The sequence below is a fragment of the Carcharhinus amblyrhynchos genome, chromosome 27 (genome assembly GCF_965287045.1).
Source record: "Carcharhinus amblyrhynchos chromosome 27, sCarAmb.v2.hapA, whole genome shotgun sequence".
NCBI classification, from domain to species: domain Eukaryota; kingdom Metazoa; phylum Chordata; class Chondrichthyes; order Carcharhiniformes; family Carcharhinidae; genus Carcharhinus; species Carcharhinus amblyrhynchos.
Genome location: NC_137350.1, coordinates 39,072,291 through 39,082,646, shown reverse-complemented (window position 1 = coordinate 39,082,646; position 10,356 = coordinate 39,072,291). Strand labels below are relative to the sequence as shown.

At 43.0% G+C, this 10,356-nt stretch overlaps 1 protein-coding gene across 2 annotated transcripts in view; it reads left to right on the top strand.

Annotated features, from left to right (window-relative positions):
• LOC145359231 (sorting nexin-11-like) overlaps positions 1–10,356 on the top strand; it is a 137,497-nt gene that overhangs the window by 66,753 nt on the left and 60,388 nt on the right. The gene's annotated exons all lie outside the window — the stretch shown is intronic.

The window sequence follows — 10,356 nt, the reverse complement described above, 5'->3', positions numbered from 1 at the left end:
GATGTGCCGGCGTTGGACTGGGGTAAACACAGTGTAACCTGGTGTTGTCAGACTTTTTACTATCAGATCACAGCCAGCACAATAGCTACAAGCATCCTGGTCTACATTTAGCAGCAAGCTTGAATCTCCTCCTATTATTAAAAAATATACCTGCTGGAGACAAAACTGCAAGACCCCCTTGCTGTGGGATTTTCCCACATAGGAATGAGAAAGCTCTTTCCCCTGGCCACCATCTGATGGGCTGGTCCTCATTGTGAGGGGAGGCATCACAACCTGTTCATAACTCAACAGGGGTCACTGAGAGCTATGGAAGCACTGAAGCCAAGTAGCTCAACACTAATTACAGATTGAATCTGGGACTTCCTTGAACCGCTTAGCTCTGTGCCACATAGAACAAGATTAAATATAGGACCAAAATGTATGTTATGGCTCAGTCCCTTATTGATCATTCACCCCTCTATCCATTAGTGAATATTCCCTCTCCCTAGTCTTTTCTGTACCCTGAAGAATTTCTCTTTTCATGCAAACATTTTTCCAGTTGCTGCAATGAATTGCATATTTATTCCAAAAATCACATTTCTGTCAGCTATTAAACCATCATTTTGGTGCTGGGTGTTGTCACAGGTTGGACTAATCCACCCAGTTTTTGTTTGAGTACAATAGGACTCGCCTGTATAAAATTGTGGGTCGTGCTCCTCCTGCTCAGCTCCCTCTGCAGACTGGTCATGGGAGTCTTCCTCTGCTTCATCCAGTGGCTGCGTTGCTGTTCCTTCTCTGTAGTAATCTGGGACAAGCTGCCCACCTTGCAGGTAGAGTGATGGATTCGCAAAGGCAGGGAAACCTAAAACAGTTGATACGTAAACACCTTAATATTTGTGCCTTCACTTTTCCTTCCAAACTGTTCTCCAGTCAGATGGTGATGGTTCTTACCGTTTTTGTGCGCACTCTGATAAGTCTATTGACATTTTCTACGGTTTGGTAAATCTATTGCCAATCTTCAAACAAATGAGGCTTTGGAATGGTGTGGAAGTTTGATGATTGGAAGAGTTTAAAGTGTTAATCTTGTTCTTGAAAAGCCCTGTCTATAATTACTGGTAACCAGAAACTATTATGTCATAGAATCATAGAATCTTAAATGCAGAAGGAAGCCATTCTGCCCATCAAGTCTGCACCAACCACAATCCCACCCAGACCCTACCCCTACAACCCCATGCATTTATCCTAGCTAGTCGCCATGACACTAAGGGACAATTTAGCAAGGCCAATCCATCCAACCCACACATCTTTGTACTGTGGGAGGAAACTGGAGCACCCAGAGGAAACCCATGCAGACATGGAATGTGCAAACTCCACACAGACAGTAACCCAAGCCAGGAATTGAACTCGGGTCCCTCACTGCTGTGAGGCAGCAGTGCTAATCACTGTGCCATTGTGCTGCCATGTCAGTTCATTAAGTTTCTTTCTTCCAGCTTTAAGTAGGGGAAACACACTATGCTGAGAGTGTGAAGTAGCTAATTAGCTAACTAGTTGAATCTGGTTGTTCCAACTCCAGTGCCGTTTATTATAAATTCAGAAGTCTTTAGTGCAGCCTTGCAACTGAGTGCGTAAGCTAGGAGTTTGATGAGAAGCTGCTCTTTACTTTCTGCAGGAATTGATTCTTGCTCTACTACAGAGAAAGAAGCTAGCTATTTTGTGAGTATGAGGTAGGAGACTAAATTTTATTCCAGTCCTAAACTTTGTTATGGACAGTTAATTTAAATGTTTCTCACCACCCATCTGTAAACAGAAAGGTATTTTGATTTGTTTCCCCCTTTAGAAGCTATGGCATGTTTCCCAACACCTCAGTTTTGATGCAATCCAATTTTCTATTAATAACCTCACAGTAAACTCGACTGAACAAACTCAAAGGGCTAGTTTATTTGCACTTACCCAAAACACTGGAGGAGGACTGTAACATTGCCTCCACACTCAGACAATAAAGAGAAGGATATACAAAGTACTGTGGCCACAGAAAAAACAGATATTTGTTCAGATGGGTTCCAGAGTCCAGAATCAAAGTCCAAAGAGGTATTCCTTTTGGGAGGTCAGGGAACTGAAAATCAACACTTTATCATTCACTTCCTAGTGGTGTTGAAGTGACTTTACATGATGCAGAAATGAATTGGTCTTGTAGGAGATGGTGCAGAATTTCCAGAAGAAGCAATGTACATTTATTTGGGCTGCTGAGATTGCTAAATATCTCAACCATTCAGAATTGAAAGGAAGGAGTGGAGCCTTTTGTCTTAGCAGCTGAACAGGCTCCTGTTGGCTAACCTGAGTTATGAAATGCATGTGGCCTTTGTATAATGCTCTTTGAATTTGGTCTGTGCAGCTCACAGAGGGTTGTTATTGGGTCTTCAGGCATGTGGAAGCTTCTGGATGTCAGTGTGATCCAGGACAAGCATGTCTGCAGTGAGTGTTTGTCAGAGTAACTGACCTGGAGGCTGAGGTGCTTTATGCCAGGAGGCAGTCACACCCCTTAAGATAGGGCCTTCTGATTTAGTCAATGGTCAGGGACAGGAGGGTGTGACTCTGAGTGAGAAAGGTAAAGGGATCCAGAGGGCAGGAGCCTCAGCCTCTGCAATTGTTCAATAAGTTTGAGGTTCTCTCAGTTTGTTTGGATGAGAACGGGGACTGCAAGGTGGATGAACTTATAACGGCACCATGGTACAATAAGCTTTTAAATGGGGGAGTAAAAAGGAATGTAAAGATAGTAGGGGATAGTTTTCTGCAACAAAGAGCGAAAATCCAGATGGTTGTATTGCCTGCCCAGTGCCAGGGTTCTGGACAAATGGTCAGGGCTGCAGTGGGAAGGGGAGTTGTTGATATCCACGCAGATACCAACAATGTAGGTAGAGCTAGGAAAGAGATTCTGCTGAGGCAGTATAAGGAGCTAGGCACTAGATTAAAAAACAGAACCTCAAAGTTACTAATCTGAGTTATTATCTGAGTCACATGAGATTTGGCATATGGGTACATAAATAAGTTAGAGAGATGAATGCATGGGGGAGGGAGTGGCGTAGTGGTATTATCACTGTGCTAGTAATCCAGAGACCCAGAATAATCCTCTGGGGACCCAGGTTCTAATCCCACCATGGCAGATGGTGAAATTTGAATTCAACAAAGATCTGGAATTAGAAGCCTAATGGTGACCATGAAACCATTGCCGATTGTTGTAAAATCCTATCTCATTTGCTAATGTCCTTTAGGGAAGGAAATCTATACCTACATGTGACTCCAGTATCATAGCAATGTGGTTGACTCTTAAATGCCTGCTGAAATGGCCTAGCAAACAGGGCAATTGGGAGTGAGCAACAACCTAGCCAGCAACGCCCATGATCCATGAATGAGTTAAAAAAAACTTAAAAAGTATAAAGTAACAAATGAAGGTTGGACAGAATATAAAAAACAGCAAAGGATGACCAAAAGATTGATAAGGAAGGGCAACTTGGAGGACAAGAGCAAGCTAGCTAAAAATATAAGGACAGATAGTAAGACTTTCTCTAGTTATTTAACAAAGAAAAACATTAATAAAGTCAGCATTGGTCCTATCGCAAGTGAGTTAATAATGGAAAATAAGAAGATGATGGATGAATTGAACTGGTATTTTGCATTAGTCTTCATAGGGCGATACTAGAATTTTAGAATCCCTACAGTACAAAAGGAGGTCATTCAGCCCATCGAGTCTGTACCAACCACAATCCCACCCAGGTCCTTTTCCCATAACCCTCATTCCTTAACACTGGGATCAACTTAGCATGGCCAATCAACCTAACCCATATCTTTGGACTGTGGGAGGAAACCAGAGCACCCGGAGGAAACCCACACAGACATGGGAAGAAAATGCAAACTTTATCAGTCTGGGAAGCGATGTAGGTCAGCAAGCAGGGGTAAAGAGTGATTTTGACTTGATGCAAGTTAGCATACAGACAGCTGATTTTTAAATGAACTCAGGTTTATGGAGGGCGCAAGGTGGGAGCTTGACCAAGTATTTGAATATGGAGGCTGAGAGTAACAAAGACATTGATGAGGATAAAATCAGACTTCTAGTTGAAAACACTAAAGGGGAAATGTTATCAGACTCCGTTTAAAAATGAAGCCTTGACATTATTAAAGCCGAAGATATTATTTTTCCCTCTACTCCGCCCCCTTAGCATTCAGCTGTGATTTGTGCGATTGCTTTTACTGTACAGCCTTGCTGATTATTCTAGCCATTTATCAGTCCCAGTGTGATGAAGTTCCTTCTGTAATCTTGCCTAAATTTATTTTTCCCTAGTTTCAAATTTGACCTTTGTTTCTATCATCCTGCTGTATTGTAAAATGATATTTAGGATTTCTCTTATCTAAGCCATTTAATACTTTAATACTTCAACTGGTTTCTCACAACCATCCTCTCTTTCGACTATGACTGCTGAGCTTTTTTAAAGATCTTTCCCCATAACTCATTACTTTTATATCTGCAATCATTTGTGTTGCTCTATATTTTAAGGACATTCTTTCATAAAGTGAAGAATAAATCAAACTGAACACTGAGCAATGTTAGGAACAGAAGCAAAGAAAGGCTTTTAGACCAACCTAGTTTGCTCTGTTCAGAATACTTGGGTGATTATTTTAAAGAGGACTTCATCGCCACAACCTCAACTGTGAGGCTGCTGTGGTCAAACTTTTTGCTGAAGCTGTCATTGTTCATTTGCTGAAATAGTCAGGGGTGATTGAAATTGTACCCAGTGAGGAGTCTGTAGAGAAGAAAGGGTTTACGAGACAAAGTGACAAGTAAAATATGTTTGGAGTTCTGTTATCAACAGTGATAGAGCTGGAGGATGGTGTTATTGATTTTGTGTGACAGAGACAGTTGACACATGCACTGCTTGGGAGGGCACAGTCACCTTGGATCACCCCAGGGTTAAAGGCAAAGGGTTAGAAATTCTTGAGTGGTGAATATTTGGCACAGTGCCCCTGACCCCACGAGCCTTCAGTCCATTTTCTCATCTGATATTATTGCAGTTTCTTTTAAAGATGTCAGCTAACTCTGATCCAGCTCTGTTTGCTGGGCATTCCACAAGAAAGGAGAAAGAAAGGTGTGCATTTATATCATGACTTGCAGGATCTCAAGACATCTCGAAATGTTTTATAGCCAATGAAATACTTTTGAATTGTAGTCACTATTGAAACGTAGGAAATGTGGCAGCAGGATCCCACAAACAGCAAAGTGATAATGACCAGAAAATCTGTGCGTTGTGATGTTGGTTGAGCAATAAATTAAGTCAGGATACCAGGGAGAACTCCTTCAAAATGGTGTTAAACGATATTTCACTTTTACGTGAGCATGCACCCAGGCCCCTGATTAGTCCTTATCCAAAAGACAACACCATTAGACCTCTGTGACCAGCCTGAATGAGTACACCACTGTAGTAACAGACTTCATTAGTAAGTGTGTAAAAGATTGTGTGCCAAAGAAGCAAATGTGCATGTTTTCCAACTGGAAACCATGGATGAACAGGAATATCTATCGCTTGCTGAAATCCAAATCTAAGATGTTCAAGTCAGGTGGCCCTGATCTACACAAGAAAGCTAGATACGATCTAAAGAGATTCATCAAAGATGCCAAAAGACAGTACTGGATCAAGTTAGAGTCCCAGCCTAGCCACACAGACCCATGGCAATGTCTGCAAGACATAACAGGCCTCAAGATGAAGGCTCCAATGCACCCCTTCCTGATGAGATCAATGCATTCTACGCCCATTTTGATCAAGAGGTCAGCGAGATCACGCCCTCCACCCTGGAAGCCTCAGATGAACCTATATCTGAGATCACCATTGCAGATGTCAGAGCAGCTTCCCGAAGCTCAACCCACGGAAAGTGACTGGCCAGGATGAGGTGCCCAGACGAACACTCAGATCCTGTGCAAATTAGTTGGTGGAGGTATCCGCAGACATCTTCAACCTCTCTTTACAACAATCTGAGGTCCCTATCTGCTTCAAGAACATGACCACCATCCCAGTATCAAAGAAAAGCCAAGCAACATGCCTTAATGACTATCGGCCAATGGCTCTGACATCTATCATTATGAAGTGCTTTGAAAGGATAGTCATTGCACAAATTTGCAGACGACACCAAGATTGGTGGCATAGTGAACAGTGAAGAAAGTTATCTCTGGTTGCAACAGGATCTTGATCAGTTGGGCCAGTGGACTGATGAATGGCAGATGGAGTTTAATTTAGATAAATGCGAAGTGATGCGTTTTGGTTGGTTGAACCAGGGCAGACTTCCTCAGTTAATGGTAGGGCGTTGGTGAGAGTTACAGAACAAGGAGATCTAGGCATACATGTTCATAGCTCCTTGAAAGTGGAGTCACAGGTGAACAGAGTGGTGAAGAAGGCATTCAGCACGCTTGGTTTCCTTGGTCAGAGCATTGAATACATGAGTTGTGATGTCTTGTTGAAGTTCTGCAAGACATTAGTAAGGCCATACGTGGAATACTGTGGACAGTTCTGGTCACCCTGTTATAGAAAAGATATTATTAAACTGGAAAGAGTGCAGAAAAGGTTTACTAGGATGTTAACAGGATGCGATGATTTGAGTTATAAGGAGAGGCTAGATAGACTAGCACTTTTTTCTCTGGAGCATAGAGGGCTGAGGGGTGAACTTATAGAGATCTATAAAATAATGAGGGGCACAGATCAGCTAGTCAATATCTTTTCCCAAAGGTAGGCAAGTCTAAAACTAAAGGGCATAGATTTAAGGTGAGAGGGGAGAGATACAAAAGTGTCCAGAGGGGCAATTTTTTCATACAAAGGGTGATGAGTGTCTGAAACAAGCTGCCAGAGGTAGTAGTAGAGGCGGGAACAATTTTGTTTTTTAAAAAGCATTTAGATAAGATCAGATGGGTTGGAGGGATATGGGCCAAATGCAGGCAATTGGGATTAGCTTAGGGGTTTCAAAAAAAGGGCGGCATGGAAAAGCTGGGCCGAAGGGCCTGTTTCCATGGTGTAAACTTCTATGACTCTATGAAATCAATTTCAGCTTCCCGGATTGCCTGGAACCAGGACATTTCACCATCTCCCTGGCCCTGCATTCAACCCTGGAACACCTAGATAACAAAAACAACTGTGTCAGATTCCTATTTATTGACTACAGCTCAGCCTTCAGCACCACCATGGCATGGTAGCACAGTGGTTAGCACTGCTGCTTTACAGCTCCAGGGTCCTGGAGCTGGGTTCAATTCTCGGCTCGGGTCACTGTCTGTTTGGAGTTTGCACATTCTCCTCGTGTCTGCGTGGGTTTCCTCCAGGTACTCCGGTTTCCTCCCACAGTCCAAAGATGTGTGGGTTAGGTTGATTGGCCATGCTAAGAAATTGCCCCTTAGTGTCCAGGGTAGTGGAGGTTAGAGGGATTAGTGAGTATAATATGTAGGGATATGGGGGTAGGGCCTGGGTGGGATTGTGTTCGGTGCAGACTCAATGGGCCAAAGGGCCTCTTTCTGCACTGTAGGGTTCTATGATCTATGACCATTATTTCCACAAAACTCACGTCCAAACTCTGTGGCCTCGGCTCCTCCCTCTGCAACCAGATCCTTAACTTCCTTACTCACAGATTGCAATCAGTAAGGATAGGCAACAACACCTCCTCCACAATTATCCTCAACCCCATTGCCCCACAAGGCTGTGTCCGCAGTCCTTTACTATACTTATACACTTATGACCATGTGGTCAAATTCCCCTCCAACTCGATTTTCAAGTTTGCTGATGACACCACCGTAGTGGGTTGGATCTTAAACAATGACAACACAAAGTACAGGAATGAGATAGAGAATCTGATGAACTGGTGCGATGACAATAATCTGTCCCTCAATGTCAACAAAATGAAGGAGATTTCGTCGACTTCAGGAAACATAGAGGAGAACATGCCGCAGAAAAAATTGCCCCCCTGGACACTTTTGTATCTCCCCCCTCTCACCTTAAATCTATGCCCTTTAGTTCCCTACCTTTGAGAAAAGGTATTGACTAACTAGCTGATCTGTGCCCCTCGTTATTTTATAGATCTCTATAAGTTCACCCCTCAGCCCTCTATGCTCCAGAGAAAAAAGTCCCAGTCTATCTAGCCTCTCCTTATAACTCAAACCATTGCATCCCATCAACATCCTAGTAAACCTTTTCTGCACTCTTTCTAGTTTAATAATATCTTTTTTATAATAGGATGACCAGAACTTATATCAACAGGGATGAACTAGAAATGGTTGAGAGCTTCAAGTTTTTAGGTGTCCAGATCACCAACAACCTGTCCTGGTCCCCACGTGCCAACACTATAGTTAAGAAAGCCCCACCAATGCCTCTACTTTCTCAGAAGACTAAGGAAATTTGGAATGTCAGTTATGACTCTCACCAACTTTTACAGATGCACTATAGAAAACATTTTTTCTGGTTGTATCACAGCGTGGTATGGCTCCTGCTCTGCTCAAGACATCAAGAAACTACAAATGGTTGGAGCAAATGGTTAAATCTCATGGGATAAAAGGAGAGGTGGCTAGATGGGTAGAGAACTGGCTTGGCCACAGAAGACAAAGGGTAGCAGTGGAAAGGTCTTTTTCCAGTTGGAGGTCTGTGACCAGTGGTATTCCACAGGGCTCTGTACTGGGACCTCTGCTATTTGTGATATGTATAAATGATTTGGAAGAAGGTGTAAAATCAGTGAGATCAGTAAGTTTGCGGATGACACAAAGATGGCTGGACTTGCGGATAGCGATGAACATTGTTGGAAAATATAGCAGGATATAGATAGGCTGGAAAATTGGGCGGAGAAATGGCAGATGGAATTTAATCCAGATGAATGCGAAGTGATGCATTTTGGTAGGACTAATGTAGGGGGGAGCTATACAATAAATGGCAGAACCATCAAGATTATAGACACTCAGAGGGACCTGGATGTGCAAGTCCACAGATTCTTGAAGGTGGCAGCACAGGTAGAGAAGGTGGTGAAGAAGGCATATGGCATGCTTGCCTATATAGGAAGGGGTATAGAGTATAAAAATTGGCGTCTGATGTTACAGCTGTATAGAACGTTGGTTAGGCCACATTTGGAGTACTGCGTCCAATTCTGGTTGCCGCACTATCAGAAGGACATGGAGGCTTTGGAGACAGTACAGAGAAGATTTATCAGGATGTTGCCTTGTATGATGGGACTTAGCTATGAGGAGAGATTGGGTAAACTGGGGTTGTTCTCCCTGGAAAGACGGAGAATGAGGGGAGACCTAATAGAGGTGTATAAAATTATGAGGGGTATGGATAGGGTGAACAGTGGGAAGCTTTTTCCCAGGTCGGAGGTGACAAACATGAGGGGTCGCAGGTTCAAGGTGAGGGGGGGCGGTGCGAGGTTTAATTCAGTTTTCAGAAGGACATATTTTACACAGAGGGTGGTGGGAGCCTGGAATGCACTGCCAAGCAGCGTGGTGGAAGCAGACACGCTGGGATCGTTTAAGACTTATCTGGATAGTCACATGAGTGGACTGGGAATGGAGGGATACAGAAGAATAGTCTAGTTGGACCAATGAGCGGTGCAAGCTTGGAGGGCCGAAGGGCCTGTTTCCTGTGCTGTATTGTTCTTTGTAAATGTGGCCCAATCCATCATGCAAACTAGCCTCCCATCCATTGACTCTATCTGCACTTCCTGCTGCCATGGCAAAGCAGCCAACATAATTAAAGACCCCACATACCCTGGACATTGTCTCTTCCACCTTCTTCCATTAGGAAATGATACAAAATTCTGAGGTCACGTACCAACTGACACAAGAATAGCTTCTTTTGTGCTATCATCAGACTTTTGAATGGACCCACCTCGCACTAAGTTGATCTTTCTCTACATCCTACTTATAACTGTAACACTACATTCTGTACTCTCATTTTCTTCTCTGTGAACAGGGCACAAGAGCAAATACTTTTCACTGTATGCTAATACATATGGCAATAATAAATCAAATCAACATTAGTGTGACAGCACTCCTTCAGTACTGTATTGGGAGTGTCAGCCTGGGTTATGTCTGAAGTCTTGAGTGGTGCTTGAATCCACAACCTTCTGAAGCAAGAGTGTGACCCACTGAGTTGCAGCTATACAGAGTGGGGAGTCCCAGCTTTAAAACCATGGTTTCTGTAGTGTTACTGTTGTTAATGCTAATACTGTGAGAGAGAAAATGTTAGAATAGCAGTAAATTGTAACAATAAAGTTAATGGACAAGATTTGTAACAATGTACAACTTTGAAATAGACAAAAGTAACTATATCCATGGGGATAAAAACTTGGGGGAAGTGTATTGAAGAGTATGGT